The 17,529-nt window shown below is 39.0% G+C and overlaps 1 protein-coding gene across 19 annotated transcripts in view; it reads left to right on the top strand.

The window, feature by feature from the left end:
* EPB41 (erythrocyte membrane protein band 4.1) overlaps positions 1–17,529 on the top strand; it is a 290,966-nt gene that overhangs the window by 193,016 nt on the left and 80,421 nt on the right. The gene's annotated exons all lie outside the window — the stretch shown is intronic.

Below are 17,529 nucleotides of genomic sequence, written 5' to 3'. Positions count from 1 at the left end.
GCCATATAATCTTATGCCTCCACTGATAGTGCTGCACACCAGAATTAATTCAGTGCCCATCCACCTGAAATAGGATGGCCGCTCACCTTAGGTTGTGGACCTATAAAGCAACATAGGTCTAGCAAGCATGATCATTCCATAAACGAACTCCAGATGGCAGCAAAGAACTTGCACTGTATATTATCAGGGATGGTAATAACGATCACCCTCAGGAACCTCCTCACCACTCAGCCTCAGCATATAAGGAAGAGAGGACAGCCTCCAATCGTGTAATACACATAGATTAAGGTAGCAAAGGTTGCGCTTACAATATAGCAGGATACAAAATGCATATCAGCATGAAATCTCCAAACTTGCGGTCCACAAGTCCGTGACCGGAAGTGTCATCACTAAGCTCCACCCCACATGTTACACCACCAACCAATGTGGCTTCGTCAGGGATAGGCCACCCAGTGATGCTAACCCAATATATAAAAACAGATAACTATAGCAACCGGATTGACCATATAGCTAAACAATCCAAACATGCTGCTTCACAAATCAAAACACCCATAAACATACATACAGTTGTGCTCAAACGTTTGCATACCCTGGCAGAAATTGTGAAATTTTGGCATTGATATTGAAAATATGACTGATCATGCCAGAAAATGCTCTTTTATTAAAGGATGATGATCATATGAAGCCATTTATTATCAAATAGTTGTTTAGCTCCTTTTTAAATCATAATAACAGAAATCACCCAAATGGTCATGATCAAAAGTTTCCATACCCTGGAATGTTTGGCCTTGGTACAGATACATAAGGTGACACACATGGGTTAAAATGCCAATTAGAGGTTAATGTCCCACATCTGTGGCTTTTTAAATTGCAATTAGTGTCAGTGTATAAATAGTCAATGAGTTTGTTAGCTCTTACGTGGAAACACTGACTAGGCTAGATACTGAGCCATGGGGATCAGAAAAGAACTGTCAAAAGTCCTGCGTAACAAGGTAATGGAGCTTTATAAAGATGGAAAAGGACATAAAAAGATGTCCAAAGCCTTGAATATGCCAATCAGTACCATTAAATCACCTATTAAGAAGTGGAAAGTTCGGGGCTCTCTTGATACCAAGCCAAGGTCAGGTAGACCAAGAAAGATTGCAGCCATAACTGACCGAAGAATTGTTTGGGATACAAAGGGAAACCCATAGGTAACCACAAGAAAAATACAGGCTGCTCTGGAAAAAGACAGTGTGGTGGTTATGAAGGAGCACAATATGATGACAAAAATGAGCTGCATGGTCGAGGTGCCAGAAAGAAACTCTTACTGCATCAATTACACAAAAATGCCTGGTTAGGCGTGTCAAGGTGTTGTCAGCATATTGTAACTGGGCTTTTCTAATCCCCATGGCTCAGTATCTAGCCTAGTCAGTGCTTCCACGTAAGAACTAACAAACTCATTGACTACTTATACACTGACACTAATTGCAATTTAAAAAGCCACAGATGTGGGACATTAACCTCTAATTGGCATTTAACCCATGTGTGTCACCTTGTGTGCCTGTACCAAGCCCAAACATTCCAGGGTATGTAAACTTTTGATCATGGCCATTTGGGTGATTTCTGTTATCATTATGATTTAAAAAGGAGCTAAACAACTATTTGATAATAAATGGCTTCATATGATCATCATCCTTTAATAAAAGGCATTTTTTGCCATTTATACCGGACATTATTGGACTTTTCATTAATTTATCTGTAGCGCTGCACCTTTTGTGTTCTATATGATCAGTCATATTTTCAATATCAATGCCAAAATTTCACAATTTCTGCCAGGGTATGCAAACTTTTGAGCACAACTGTATACTGTTAAAATATAGAATAATATCCATACTAAAATAAAATACACACAATGAAAAGACTGATCATATTTAAATCTAGTAATAACCCCATCTAGTGGCAAAATTGTAAACTACACCTGTAATAAGTGTGTATTATTAGCTAGACCTCTAATAAGTAGGTCATACTGAAAAGGTTTAATATTAATTAATAAAATAATATAATTTAAATAATTGATACATGGTGGGATATAGCCACTCATGAGAACTATATTAACCGCTAGTCTACTGGGCACTTATACCCCCTTCCTGCCCAGGCCAATTTTCAGCTTTCAGCACTGTTGCACTTTGAATGACAATTGCGCAGTCATGCAACACTGTATCCATATGAAATTTTTATCATTTTTTTGAGACAGAGCTTTCTTTTGGTGGTATTTAATCACCTCTGGGTTTTTATTTTTTGCTAAACAAACCAAAAACAACTGAAAATTTTGGGGAAAAAAAAGTTTTTTCTTAGTTTTTGTTTTAAAATTTTGTAAATAAGTGATTTTTCTCCTTCACTGATATGCGCTAATGAGGCTGCAGTGAAGGGCACTGATAGGTGGCATTGACCAGCATCACTGATGGGCACTGAAAGGCAGCACTCATGTATGGCACTGATAGGTGGCACTGATTGGCGGTACTGACTGGCACTAATAGGCGGCACTGACTGGCACTGTTAGGTGGCACTGTTAGGCGGCACTGATGCGTACTGAGAGTCGGCACTGACTGGCACTGATAGGTGGCACTGATTGGCAGCACTGATAGGTGGCAATGACTGGCATTGATAGGTGGCACTGAAAGGCAGCTCAAATGAGCACGGATATGTGGCATTGATGTGCACTGGTAGGCACTGATATGTGGCACTGATGGGCACTGGCAGGTGGCACTGATGAGCAGACAGCTGGCATTGATGGACTCTGACAGGTGGCACTGCTGGGGCCACACTGATCATCAGGGCACACTGATCATCAGTGCTCTGATGATCAGTGTAAATGTCCCCTTCGAGGAATGCCGATTACCGGCTCTCCTCTCCTCTTGAGCTGTCAGCGTGACAGCTCGTGGGGAGAGAAATGCCTATAACCGACATTTCCCTATTTACATGAGATCAGCTGTGATTGGACACAGTTGATCACACGACCGAGCCGAAATCTTCTGCTCTTTCCGTTGATCGGTGATCCTCTGTGTCCGAGGGACACAGCGCACTGCCGATCGCCACACTGCGTGCTCCCGGAGCCGCGCATGTGCGGTTAGAATGGGAGGACGTCATATGAACGAGAGAACCACCTTGTGCCCGCCATTGCCTTATATGGCGGGCGGGAGGCTGTTATAGAGAATAGGGTTCCAAGACGATTACGATGGGATGTTCACATCTGTGATGGTCTCACTGATAAAGATTCAGTGGAACAATGGCATCAGTTTTGTAATGCAAAAGGAGTAGAATTACATTTTTGGTTAAATGCAAACAAAGGAAGATGAGGAAATTAGAGCAGCAGATTACGGATTATAGAGTTCAGTTGGATCCATTGAAGGAATTACCAGAGTTTGTAACTCTCTCAAACCAGCTAAGTGGAGAATTTGGAATTTAAAGATCAGGAGGCTAAAAATCGGAAAAAGAAAACATTTGTGAGGGATCTAAATGACTATTGGACCAATTATGTATTTAAGTGGCAGAATACGTTAATTGAAGGACAGGTTGTATCAACTGATAACCACTCAGGAGAAAGAGGTAAAAGTGCAAGTAGAGGAAATGGTTAAACATCTGAATAGAGATCCTACAATTAAGTCATCACTGAGCCAGCATGCTGGAAATTCTACGTTTAGGACACCTAAAAGACCTTGGAAACCAAAAGGTTTTAATGGATTCCAGAGAAGACCTTATTGGAGAAATCAATGGAATAATTCTAGACCCCATCCAAATTACAATGGAGGACCTAGGCACCCATATAGTAATTATGAGAGGAGCCCATACAATGGGTACAAATATTTTGAAAGAAGTCCAGTCCCTACAGATAATAGATATGAGGCCTTGAGATATGATGAGGAGTTTTTTAGGGGAGATCCCCCGATACGGCCGGAAATAGATATGCCAATGAGAGGAAGGCCCAACGGAGGAGGGGGTGCAGAGCCAGCAAGAAAAAACAAGCGAAAAAGAGAACAGTAGGTGATGGTATTTTCAATATTAGTGGCGTTGAACTAACAAAAGAAGAAGTAAAGGTCCTCGATAAAGGTTTAAAATTTGCCCCTAAGAAGAATATTAGTACATTTTAATGTTTATGTTGATCTCCAAAAATATGTGAGAAAATTAAATATTAAAAAAAATATGATGGTGAAACCTGAAGAGAAATTATTTGTGAATAAAGTTGAGATGAATAATTATCCGCATACATCTCTGAGAAATGAGTAATTGTTTAACCCACAAGTTAATCATACCGGGCACGTAGATGTTTTTAAGAAGATGGTATCTCAGGATTTACAGAAGATGGTGATCAACAAATTAAAAGAAAATAGAGAATTGGATGTAGGACTCAAAAGGTTGGAGGGTCATAATGATATAGAGCTGCCGATAAGGGGATAGGAATCGTGGTGTTGGCCAAAATAAAATACATGACAGAATTACAACAATTGGAAGATACGGATGCTTACTGACGATTATCATCTAAACTGACAATTAAGTCTAAGAAAGAGTTGTAAAAAGTGGTGCAAAAAGGTTTGGATAAAGGGATATTGAATACAAAAGAAGGCAGGTACCTAGTTCCGGATGTATGTAGTATTCCTGTTATTTACACTATCCCTAAAATACATAAAAATAAGGATAACCTACCTGGCCTCCTGATAGTGAATGGGATACAGTCAGTAGGGGCCAGATTGGGGGAATATGTGGATTGTTATTTGCAGCCTATTGTGCAGAAGATTCATTTTTACCTGTGAGGTACAAAACATCTTATCCAGTTATTGGATACTATTGAAATTGGAAGTTATCCATTAATGTTACTGACAGCAGATGTGAATTCTTTTTATAACATCATTGGTCTTATACCCAACGAAAGCTTTTGATCGAATGTCTTGAATATTGCCCATAATTATTTTTGGTATGAGAATATGTATTATAAACAGATAAGAGGGATTGCTATGTGTTCCTGTTCAACAAGTATAGCCAATTTATCTATGGCAAAATGGGAGAGAGAAGTTACAGTATCTGAATTTTTTGGATCTGGATATCATGGTGGAACAGAACCATAAACAGACAAAAACGTATTTCAAGACAGTAGACCATAATGGATATATTCCCCTAAGTAGTTGTCATCATGCTTCCTGGCTTATGAATGTTTCCAAAGGACAATTTGTTCGATTGAGGAGAAACTGTACCAAGAAGGATGATTATCAAGATCAAGCAAAGATGATAGACCAGAGATTTATTGAAAAAGGTTATGATGAGTCCTTTATACGAGAAAAAATATGTGCAGTGGGGCAGATACATAGAGAAGAGTTAGTTAGGGATAAAAATGAAAGAACTGAAACAAAGAGATGACTGCTCAAACATTTTGGATTATGGTATGCAACAAAAAAGTATTGAGAAGTTATTTAAAAACATTGGTCCATACTTTTGGGTGATAAACATTTATAGAAGATATTACCAGTTAATCCGAAGTTTATTTATCGGAGAGCTCCGAGATTGTTTAGCAAAGAATGTGGTGAATCCTCCAAAGAAAAAAGTGATTTCTCTTTTTTTACTGGAAAGGGGTTTTTCCTTGTAAAAGGTGTTTTGGTTGTTCAAGAACAAAGGGGAATATTCAAAAACGAGCTAATTTTTTAGCAGTAAACTGAACAGGTTGCGCTTAACAATCAAAATGTGATTGGTGACAAAAATATATAATGTGAAAAAAATATATAAATAAAGTCCAAATAACAATATTATGTTGTGATGAAGAAAAAACGTATTCATGTCCAACAAAATTCACCATGTGTAAATCCATCACCAAATAAATTGAATAAACTCACCAGAGCAATATGCTGATCAAATTATAAATCAGCATAAGCGCTTTCTGCTCTGGGAGCAATACTCTGCGGTAGGATGCAATGCTCTGTAGGTAATATCCGTATATTCAAGGAGCAATACTCTGCAGGGAATACTCGGCAAAATGGATCCACTTCTCCAATAAAACCTCTTCCTCAGATATTATTTGGTGATGGATTTACACATGGTGAATTTTGTTGGACACGAATAAGTTTTTTCTTCATCACAACATAATATTGTTATTTGGACTTTATTTATATATTTTTTTCACATTATATATTTTTGTCACCAATCACATTTTGATTTGTTAAGCGCAACCTGTTCAGTTTACTATTATATACACTTTTTTTAAGGTTAGGTTTGCAGCTGTGTTTTTTTGATTTTTTGGATTGGTTTATATTTATATTTTCCTTTATTTTGTGGCACTACACCAAAAAATAATAATTTTTTAGCAACAACTACTGGGAAGCAATATCAGATCAATGATTTTATTACGTGTAAAACAGAAGGGGTAGTGTATGAATTGGAGTGTAGTTGTGGTATTCAGTATATTGGACAAACTAAAAGGCCTCTCTGGAAGAGAATCCAGGAACATGTCCAAAGTTATCCAAAGGTTTTAAAAATCATATTGTATCCAGGCATTTTTCCACAGTTCACAATAAGGATCCATTATTTTTTTTTAATTTCTGGGGAATAGAGAAATACCATCCTCATTGGAGGGGTAGTAATACAATCCGGTCCCTTAGTCAATGTGAATCCTACTGGATATATGAGTTGCAGACTTTATACCCATTTGGCCATAATATTGAATGTGATATTGTTTTTTTAATGATATGTAGTTTATTGCCCCCATTAAATTATTTTAATTATGTAATAATAATTTTTTTATTAATTATCTTTATAGTATGTCATGATGAATTTAATATTAAATCTTTTCAGTATGACCTACTTATTAGAGGTCTAGCTATTAATACATACTTATTAGAGGTGTAGTTTACAATTTTACCACTAGATGGGGTTATTACTAGATTTAGATATTATTGGTCTTTTCAGTGTGTATATTTTATTTTTATTTCAGTATAGATATTCTATATTTTAACAGTATATGTATGTTTTGATTTGTGAAGCAGCATGTTTGGATTGTTTAGCTATATGGTTGGTCCAGTTGCTATAGTTACCTGTTTGTATTTATTGGGTGAGCGTCACTGGGCACCCTTTTTATCCTGCTATATTGTAAGTGCAACCTTTGCTACCTCAATCTATGTGTATTAAATGGTTTTACACGATTGGAGGCTGTCCTCTCTTCCTTATATGCTGAGGCTGAGTGGTGAGGAGGTTCCTGAGGGTGATCGTTATTACCATCCCTGATAATATACAGTGCAAGTTCTTTGCTGCCATCTGGAGTTCGTTTATGGAATGATCATGCTTGGTAGACCTATGTTGCTTTATAGGTCCACAACCTAAGGTGAGCGGCCATCCTATTTCAGGTGGATGGGCACTGAATTAATTCTGGTGTGCAGCACTATCAGTGGAGGCATAAGATTATATGGCCTCTGGGCAGATTGAGCACTGAAAGACTTTGATGATTCATTAAATTTGTTTTGCGCTTAGGCACTGTTTATATATTTTTGTATTATTATTGGATGTTTAAATGTTATGAGTAGTGCAGCACTATTTATATATTTTTTTTTGTTGTTATTGTGTGTGGGAACGCTTCAAGTGTTTTTTGCAGCAACTCATATTCCACTATATATACTTTATATATTTATCACTAATAGTTTATGGTAGCTCACATTGTTCTTTATATAAGAATATATATGTTCTTTATATAATTATTTATTTAAGCCTTTGATGGATTTGAATTCTGTGTGCAGGCCAGTAATATTTTTTAGGGCTGGTTCTAACTCTTCAGTGCAGGCAAAAGTGTGTGATTTTTTTTTTTTTTTTTTTGTGGCCTGAGTAACTGTCTGCCTGTACGGAGATATGGGCAGACAGCTGTCAGCTGTGTCTGCAGAAGCCTGACCTTGATCCCATGATCCACTGATCATGGGTGTAATGCTTTGCAGGCTTTTTTCCCCTGCAAAATCATGTGCACTGGGTGGAGTCAGGTTTCAGCCATCTTGTTTTCAGGTTCGGTTGGTACGCAGTGGTGTTTTTTCTTTTTCCAATTTTTAGATGCAGCTTTTCACAGATTGGTGTACCTCTACCTATCTTTACTTTTGAGACACTGTGACTCTAAGGCCTCATGTACAAAGGATGTTGAGAGAAAAAAAAAGAAAACTCTCTTAGAAGCTGTCCTCTGGCAGTTGCGGTTTTGCAGAAAAAAACCCTGACGCTTGTAAAAGTATCTAATGCTTTTACAAGTGTTTAGACGCATTTACAAGCGTCAATTAATTTAATTGGCCAGAATGATAATTTATTCTAGCTATTAAAATGAAGTAACGCTCAAGCGCTAAACGTGACTAGCTTTTTAGGTGCATTTAGCCCCGTCAATCGGTTTTTCTGACAAAATACTGCTGCTCCTGGACCTGCTAGTAAACGCTACTGTTAATAAAAGCTTCTAAAAGTCTGTATGTGCATGGACACATAGGATAACAAAGAGGGCCGTTTAGAAGCAGTAAAAAAAAAAAACACCTGACGTCCCTAAAAGTGGCTGCAAAAACGCCATTTGTGCATGGGGCCTTAGGCAGGCCATACATGGATCATATTCTGAACTAATTTTCTTTAGAAAATCAGAAATTTTGTGTTTTTTTTTCTTTTAATCCAATGGTGTTACAATTGATTTTGAAATTCGACCAACCAAGCCTTCAATTTCACCTCATGTTGCTGAAGAAAAGAATTGTCATGGCTGGGAATCTTCTTTTTTTTCCAGGTCACAGCTCATGTTCATTTCTTTTTTGATAATATTCTCGCATAATTCTCCCATCATTGATTAGAAATGTATTCATTTTTCAACACATTTCGAACATGCCTGATCACTCAGATTCAATGGCTGCACGAAAATTGGCTGATGCTGCAGCCCACTAATGGTGCGAAATTTGAACAAAAATTCTTAGTTACGTTTTTCAAAAGAAAATTCTTTCAGAATTTGACCCATGTATGGCCTGCATAAGATGCTCTTTTTCTATCCAGTCATGTTACTAACCTGTTGCTAATTAACCACTTGCCCTCACTTCCTGACCAGGCCATACGGCACTGCGTTACTTTAACTGGCAATTGCTTGGTCATGCAACGTTGTACATTTATGAAATTTCTGTCATTTTTTTCCCCCACAAATAGAGCTTGCTTTTAGTGGTATTTGATCACCTCTGTGTTTTTTATTTTTTGCGCTATAAACAAGAAAATTTTGAAAATAAACAATATTTTTGACTTTTTGCTATAAAACATATCCAATAAAAAAATTGAAAACATCTAATTTCTTCATAAATTTAGGCCAAAATATATTCTGCTACATGTCTTTGCTAAAACAAAATCCTAATACGTGTAAATTAATTAGTTTACCGAAAAGTTATAGCATCTACAAATGCTGGTGTGTATATATACTGGAATTTTTTTTTTTTTTTTATACTAGTAATGGCGGCGATCAGCGACTTATAGCGGGACTGTGGCGGGCATTCTGACACTGGTGGGAACTGACTAATTGCCACTGACATTTCCAGTGACACTAATACAGTGATCAGTGCTAATAAAAATCACTGACACTGTACTAATGACACTGGGCAGGAAGGGGTTAACATCTGGGGCGATCAAAGGGTTAACTGAGTGCTGTGTGTGTTTTACTGTGTGCTGTGTGCTACTAGGAAGACATGCTGTTTAGTATCTCTCTGCTGTGCAGAGAGATACAAAACAGCATATCCATGCTGACAGCAGAGAGACCCGTATTGTTTACACACAAGCCTCTTCCCAGCTTTCCCCGGCGATCACCAAGTGCCGGCGGGGATTGACATCTCTAGCCGCCAATAGCGGCGCGGGTACGGCGGTGCACGCGCGCCCCTCTTCCCAGAAATGCAAATCACACACACATATATATATATATATATATATGTGTGTGTGTGATTTTGCACATCCCTGCCGCCAAGTAGCAGTACTTCTGCTAAAGGGCAGAAGGCAACTGGTTAAACCAATTAGTTGGAATATGTTCTTCCCGCTCTTTCTTGTTAGTGCCAGATGTTTGTTGCCCTGACCCATCTTTTTTGAAACTTGTTGCAGCCATCAATTTGAAAATGATCTTATTTTTTCTTAAATGCTTAAACTGAGAACTGTACCATTTTAATGTTTTCTATTTCTAATGTGAATAAAATATGTGTTTATGAGATTGGCAAATGATTGCATTCTGTATATATGTAGATCCCAACTTTTTGGGATTGGGGTTTTTGGATTTTTTTTTCATTCACAAAGCCCCACATAGTCAAACCAATTGTAAAATATGACAGTGGCTGCGGGAGAGAGGAACCCCTGCCCACTCTTACAGAATGTAACATGTTCAGAAGGTGAACTTCCTTTAACCTAACTGAAGCCATGTTCAAGTTCCAGAACATTCCTCCCTTTTAGGAATGGTTGCCATTGGTAACCAGCCATATACTTTCTTGCTAATGCTGTTTTTATGGGCTGCTTAGATACCGATTTGATAGAAGTACATTTGTCTGAACAACACCAGCAGAATTATAAATCAATGTATACATTTTTAATAAGAGCTATGAAAGCAATCTTTGGCTTGAGAAGTAAACCCAACATTTTAATTTTCCACATTCCATTTAAACCCAACCTAGAACATAGATCCACTCATTTTTACCAAGGTGTCTAACTCTTATCACCTTATTTTAAAGGCTCCCTTCTAAAATGTTTATGACTTGAGATAAATGTGCAGCAGACACTGTTTTGCAGGCCCCGACCATAATCTGCAAAAAAAAAATCTTGTCTTGTGTAATCACTGTGAGTTATTATGAGTTTGTGAGTATTCTGTATATTTTCTATTTGTTCTTCGTTCTATTGGTTAAACTACATAGACTTGTGTCTTTGGGAGATGTGTGGGCTTTAAATATAGCAAGTATATGCTCGGTATGCCTTGCTTCATTGCCCCATACCGGGCCTCTTGGCTCACCAGCAGAAGTTGGCTTCCTATTTGTTTTTATCGGCCACTAGAACAATTGCTCAGGCCTGGAAGAGTCCGTTTGTCCCTCTTCAGGGGGTGCGGGATCGTATGACCACTATGATGCTCAACGAACAGATGTCGAGTATCCGCAACGACTCCCAACGTAAATTTTTGAAAATATGGGAGCCATGGTTGCAATATACCTTTCCCACACTCCCCCCGGCTAGTCTGGGGATGTAATGGCGTTCGGTATTGGCGCTCTTGGACCCCTGCTCTTTGCCCCCTTTTTTTTTTTTTTTCCTCTTTCTTCCTTTCTCTCTCTCTCTGTTTTTGGTGTGACTGGACAGCTGCCTTTAGTTGTTATAGTCAGTTACATTAATGTTTTGTAACTTATGTGCCATTGATAGTCCCTGCATGGGCGTACCTTTTGCCCTGTTGGCGTTGGAGCACTGTTTTTCCTTTTTTTTTTTTTATTTTTTTTTATCTGTGCAATTCATAGCCCCTGCGTGGGCGTGTTTTATTGCCTCTGTTTTATACTGTTTAAAAAATTAATAAAAACCATTGAAATACAAATATAGCAAGTATGACATACAGTTATTCATGAAATTAAGAGCGCTATTTTCACGTGCCTCTTCCACACAGGAAATTAATGTGACTGATTAGGGCCCAGGGATCTGTTGAACCAATGGAAACTAAACATTTAAAGTTATATTAGGAAACCATGAAAATACTTGCTGTCTTGCCAACTATCATTATTATCAAAGTGAATGAGACTCCACTTGTCAGTGTTAATAATTAAAATAGGTATAAACCTATTGTTGTATCACAGTTACAGGATAGTTTACATTTTTGGGGTTTTTCCAAAATGTGCAAAGAGCAATCACACAAACACTTGTAGGTATAACATTTAATTAAGTAATGACAGATACAGATAAAGTTAACAAATGTAATAATATTGGAAAAATGTAACAAGAATACTTAGCTATAGATGCCTTTTTGCTAAGGGTCCCCTGTCTTTATGGCTTGGCACAGATGATGAAACCAGGCACGTCAATTTAGCCCTGAGATGGAACAACTATTACATGTTTTAGTTGTAGTATATACAGGCCTAGTGGGTAGCATTTGACCAGTTACAAACTCTGAATAGCAGTATTACCTTTTAAGAAGATATCCCATGGCCTCAGCCATCTTGGTCAGCTCATAATGACATTCCTATAGTGTGAAGACATCTAAGGTAATCAGGCTTAGAATTCATTCTTGGATATTGTGAGCCAGTAACAATAACAAAATATGAATTTTCCTCATCGCCTATGTAAATTGTTTCCCACAAGATGGTGAATCTCTTGGGAAGGTGCCTGCCCTATCCTGAATTTGTAGTCCCTGTTATCACCACAGATTTGTTGGCAAACATTTATAGTTTTGCACTGAGTGTTAGAACAGTAAATCTATAATTTACAAATAGATTTGTTCTCTTTGCAAAGAAAGTTGCACTTTGCAAGGGAATTTTCCTCAGAGCTCAGCAAATGTGGTGAAATTTAATTTTGCAAAGAATACCCAATCACATGCAAAGAAAATAAAAAACAAACCCCTCATTATGCTTTCACAATGTCACTCTTACCCCTAACGCAAGTGGTCAGACACTATAGCTGGCTTCTTTGTTCTTCACTTACAGCCCCCTTTCCCATAAGACAAGCAGGCCTACTGGTACTTGGTTGCTGCCAGGGTGTATACACAATGCTATAATGCCTGGCTACCACGATGGGGCAGGCATGAACTGAGCACAGCAAAAAGGTATTGCGCTTGGCAGACAGACAGAATGGTTCAATGACGGCAGGTGAGGTGCAGAATAGTCTGGGTCAATCTGTAGTCAAAAGGCAGGCAGAGTTCTGAGAATAATTTGAATTCCGATCTGAAGTCATACACAGGGAAATCCAAGCAGCAGGGCAGACAAACAGGGAATGTGTAGCATGTGTTAAACACAATATTACAAGCATGAGCCTGCAGTCTTTGCTGACTTAAATTAGGTTTGGTCTCCACCCAGAGACTGGCCATATCAATCACCTTGCAGGAGAACAGATAGGGAGAATATTTCACAGCAAAAACCAGGATGCTGAAATGAGAGCAGCAGCTGTGATGGAGCAGGAGCGCTAGACAATATCAAAATTAGGGGAGCACACCACATGGATCAACCGTATCTACTGGTAAGCTTACAGAGGCTTCAGTTACAGACCCCCACATGTTGACCACGTCCCTCGGACATGTTTCTCCCTGATTGGGCTAGTCATAGAGAGCTTCACCTCTTTCACTAAGTTCTTGGAATAATTCTCTTGCAAAGGGAAGAGTCTATTTGTCTTTAGTAAATCAACCCCATTGTCTTTTTCAAGGACAAGAAGTTGTATTCTCACACAGACTTCACATGTAAAAGAAATCTGTCTATGAAGGGTGCCCCGATTAGGCAAGGTTCCTAAAAAACTGTTACAGGAATAAGGCCTCAAATCCAGCAGTTCAAGTAGCAATGTGTAGTTCTACCAAAGTGGACCATTAGCTGGAAAAAGATTGAAGATGGTAATACTGTCCAGTTTTCACCTAAGGGAAGGCAATTCTCTTCCATATAATACACAAGTGGCAAGCTGGGCTAAACGAACACTGCTAAAGTTAGCATATAAACAGCAGGAAACTGCAAACAACCTCTGAACGATAGACCTTAGCCTGGCTTAAAGAATAGCTCAGATGGTATCCCAGTCTCAGTAACTGCCTGGAGAGCTGACCTCACAGAGGGAAATATGGAACCATCTTGCAATGGGAGGCATGGGCCAAGTGGGCTTACCTTCAAACTTGACTAAAGTAGCAGTTGTCAACAGAACCTGAAAAGTTCCCTCCCATTGAGGCTGTAGAGACTTGGCAAGATGCTGTTTGATCATCCCTATACAGGATGGCAGGGATGGATCTTGGACGGGAGATATTTATCCCCAAAATTTGGGTTATGGTTCCTTTAAGGGGGGGGGGGGCAATTTGAATGATGTTGTGGAGTATTCAGGGACTTATAAAAGGGTGACCTAAAGTTTGCCCAAGATTTGTAAGCCCTTATGTAGCATCCGTAATTTGGAGGCTTGGAGAGACTTTGTGTAGAAAACAACCTCCAACCCTGATTATAATGATTGGGTTAACCCACCTACAGAGAAGGCCTGAAAAGAAACAGGGAGACAGCACCTGTCTGTGAGGTGGAGTGGACCAGTCTACAGCTATGTGAGAAAGTGTGGACTGAGACATTGTTTGCCAAGCTCCTGCGGCTGTCCCCGTACCCTGAAGCAGATGGGAAACTTAAACCCTGGTGTGGGACTAGTATACTGTCTGTGAGCAATTGTATTATTTTGAAGTAATCAGAATTATGGGCTGTTTGTGTTTACATTTGCTGAACAAAGTTGTTTTGTTTGCCTGGTTATGAAGTGCTCCTTCATAACCAGGCAAACAAAACAACTTGGACATGAACCAAAACTTGCTTAGTTTTCGAAGTGGCTGATTGGTGATCCTGAGCCCTCCATATTACCCCCCCCCCCCACCCCCCACCCCAATTTATAGTGCTGAGGCAATGTTGAGCATCCTTAGTTGAGGATCTGGCAATGAAGAAAACACTTGGGAACATGGGTCATTTAGTGGACTATACAAACAAGTTCATTCAAAGCTTCATAGGATGAGCATCATGAAAAAACAAATATCACATTTTGGTTCATGTCCACGCAGTTATTCAAAAAAGGTGAAATGCTAAGCACTAAACTCCTTTTGCATCTGTTCAATACTGAGGAGTTAAACCACTGACATTCTCCTAAGTCTTTCACAGTGATTTAGCTGTTACCCTTCTTACTGTATAAAATGTCTATGCATCCCTGCTACTTCTATACACCAACAGATACATACCCAGAAATTACACTTTAGTTATTATGTGTACAAATTGGCCCTAACGACCATCTTAGTGTCTCATCATTAGATATTCTTAACCACCCGCTCAGTCTGTAGACAAATGACAACCTGGCGGGAGCGCTGGCATCCTTGGTGGACATCATATGATGGCATGCCTTGCATGCCCCACAGGCCGTGCTGTGACGCGATCTGTCGCCCGCTGTGTCCAAACACAGCAGATCATGTAGCAATTGTACACAATGAATGGATTCCATTCATTGTAAACTGTTGCGTTGATCTCTGTGATTGGTCACGTGGTACAGATAGGGCCAATTACAGCTCATCTGTAGCATATGCTTAGCTGTGACTAATCATAATAGTACACAATGAATTAATGAATTTCGTTCATAAAAAGGTTGCTTTTAACAGTGATTATTACTGCTATAAGCAATCTGTGTGTGTATGTGTGTGTAAAACAAAAATTGGAAAAACATTTTTTTACAACACATTGTCACCAGTCAGTGTCCTTGATTGCCGCCACCCCAGTTATATGATGACGCTGTATTGCACTGGTGACCAGTATGTAAAAAAAAGAAAAAATATTAAATTTCTTAATTTTTCCAAAAAATTGTGACAAAAAAATTACACTTTAAAAAACTCTCCATGCCTCTTACTAAATATCTTGGACTGTCTACCTTCCAAAAAAGGGTCATTCAGGGGATATTTGTACTGTACTGGCATTTTCAGTCCTCAAGAAATGAGACAGGGTGTCCGTACATTGATCAATTTTTCCAAAATACTGTATTTTTCGCTCCATAAGGCGCACCTGACCATAAGACGCACCTAGGTTTTAGAGGAGAAAAACAAGAAAAAATATTCTGAACCAATGGACTGCATACATAGTACAGGAGATGACCAGAGACTGCGGACATAGTACAAGAGGTGACCGGAGACTGCGGACATACTACAGGAGATGACCAGAGACTGTGAACATACTACAGGAGATGACCAGAGACTGCAGACATAGTACAGGAGATGACCAGAGACTGCGGACATAGTACAGGAGATGACCAGAGACTGCTGACATAGTACAGGAGATGACCATAGACTGTGGATATACTACAGGAGTTGACCAGAGACTGCGGACATACTACAGGAGATGACCAGAGACTGCGGACATAGTACAGGAGATGACCAAACACTGCGGACCTTTGGGGAGCGGGTACCCAAATTTGACAGGTACCCACTCCCACTTATAACAGAAATGATGGGAGTTAATATTACAAAGAATGCCAAGACAGCTTTCTCTAATGACATACTGGATGAAAAACCCAAATCTGTACGTACTCTCATTTTTTCATATTCTTTTGGCTACAAAAATGACTATAGCTTGAGTGTGGAAATCCCTGATGATGGATAATGCTCCATGAGAAACTGGGGAGCAACTTAAAATACAAATGGGCCAAATTTGATAAGGTGTGGAATCCATGTCTTAAGTATTTGCAGTCGCTTGTATAGAGGGGTGGTCCTGAGGGAGCTAGACGGGCCTGGGTCGACTGAAGCCAGCTTAGTCTCTACTGTTCTTGCTCCCCCCCCACCATTGTGTCCTTTCCTCTCTTTCTTATGGGGTTCCCTCCTTTTTTCCCCTCCCCTTTTTGTCTTTTTCAAGTTTCTTTCCCATATCATCCAAGGTATATAACCAGAAGGTTATATGGAGCCTTTTTTGTGCTCATCTTTAATGAGTTTGTGGGCCATTGTGACCAGAGCTGGTCCTATATTCTCTTTTATGGTTAGGTGGGACTTTTGTGCCCCCTCTGTGGAGACAGATGCTTTTAATCTTTTTTTCATTATATTACTGTAATGATTGGAACTCCTCTGCACCCGGGATATCATTTGGTGGCCATGCTGACTTCTGTATTTTTGGTTTCCTCCCCTTTCCCTTATCATCCCTGAACTAGGCATTGCCCCTGTGCACATACATGACCATCCACAATGTTGCTTTTAATGGATTCAAGCCTTTATTTGTTATTGTTTCTTTAAAATGCTGTTTTTGTTATTGGCAGCTAGTGCCCTCTTGCCACGTTCATTGTTGACATAGGATATTTCTATACCATTCTGTTATTTCTTCTGGTTGTATGTTTAAAATTTTATAACAGAAAAAAGAAAATAATGTTTTTTTTTCATTCATTTAGAAAATTAAAAACCCAGTGGTGATTAAATACCGCCAAAAGAAAGCTCTCATTGTGTAAAAATAAAAATTTAGTTTGCGTGCAGTGTTGCATGACCGCACAATTGTCATTCAAAGTGTGACAACACCGAAAGCTGAAAATTGGCCTGGGCAGGGAGGAGGGGTTAAAAGTGTCCAGTATTGAAGTGGTAAAGTGTATTTGCACTTTTGCAGCCAACTTGGCACAACACCTCCTTTATATTTGTTAAGATGTTTATTCTAGATCCTCCAGCAAGAAAAAATCCTAGGTAGTTTTCTTTGTTTATGAGGGGGCTGGTCAGCTGTGTTTGCCATAATTAACCCTGTCTGTACTGTGCAGGCAGATCTTCATCAATTGTAACTAAATTTGAACTATGTCCTTGAAAAGGGCTAAAGTTGTAGAGGATTGGCTTCTTGCATTGTTTAATGAGGACATATTTGGGACAGACTCACTCTA

This window comes from Staurois parvus, unplaced genomic scaffold, assembly GCF_062004578.1.
Source record: "Staurois parvus isolate SC_StPar_1 unplaced genomic scaffold, SC_StPar_1.0 ptg000115l, whole genome shotgun sequence".
NCBI lineage: Eukaryota > Metazoa > Chordata > Amphibia > Anura > Ranidae > Staurois > Staurois parvus.
This window is presented reverse-complemented; position numbering and strand designations above follow the sequence as displayed.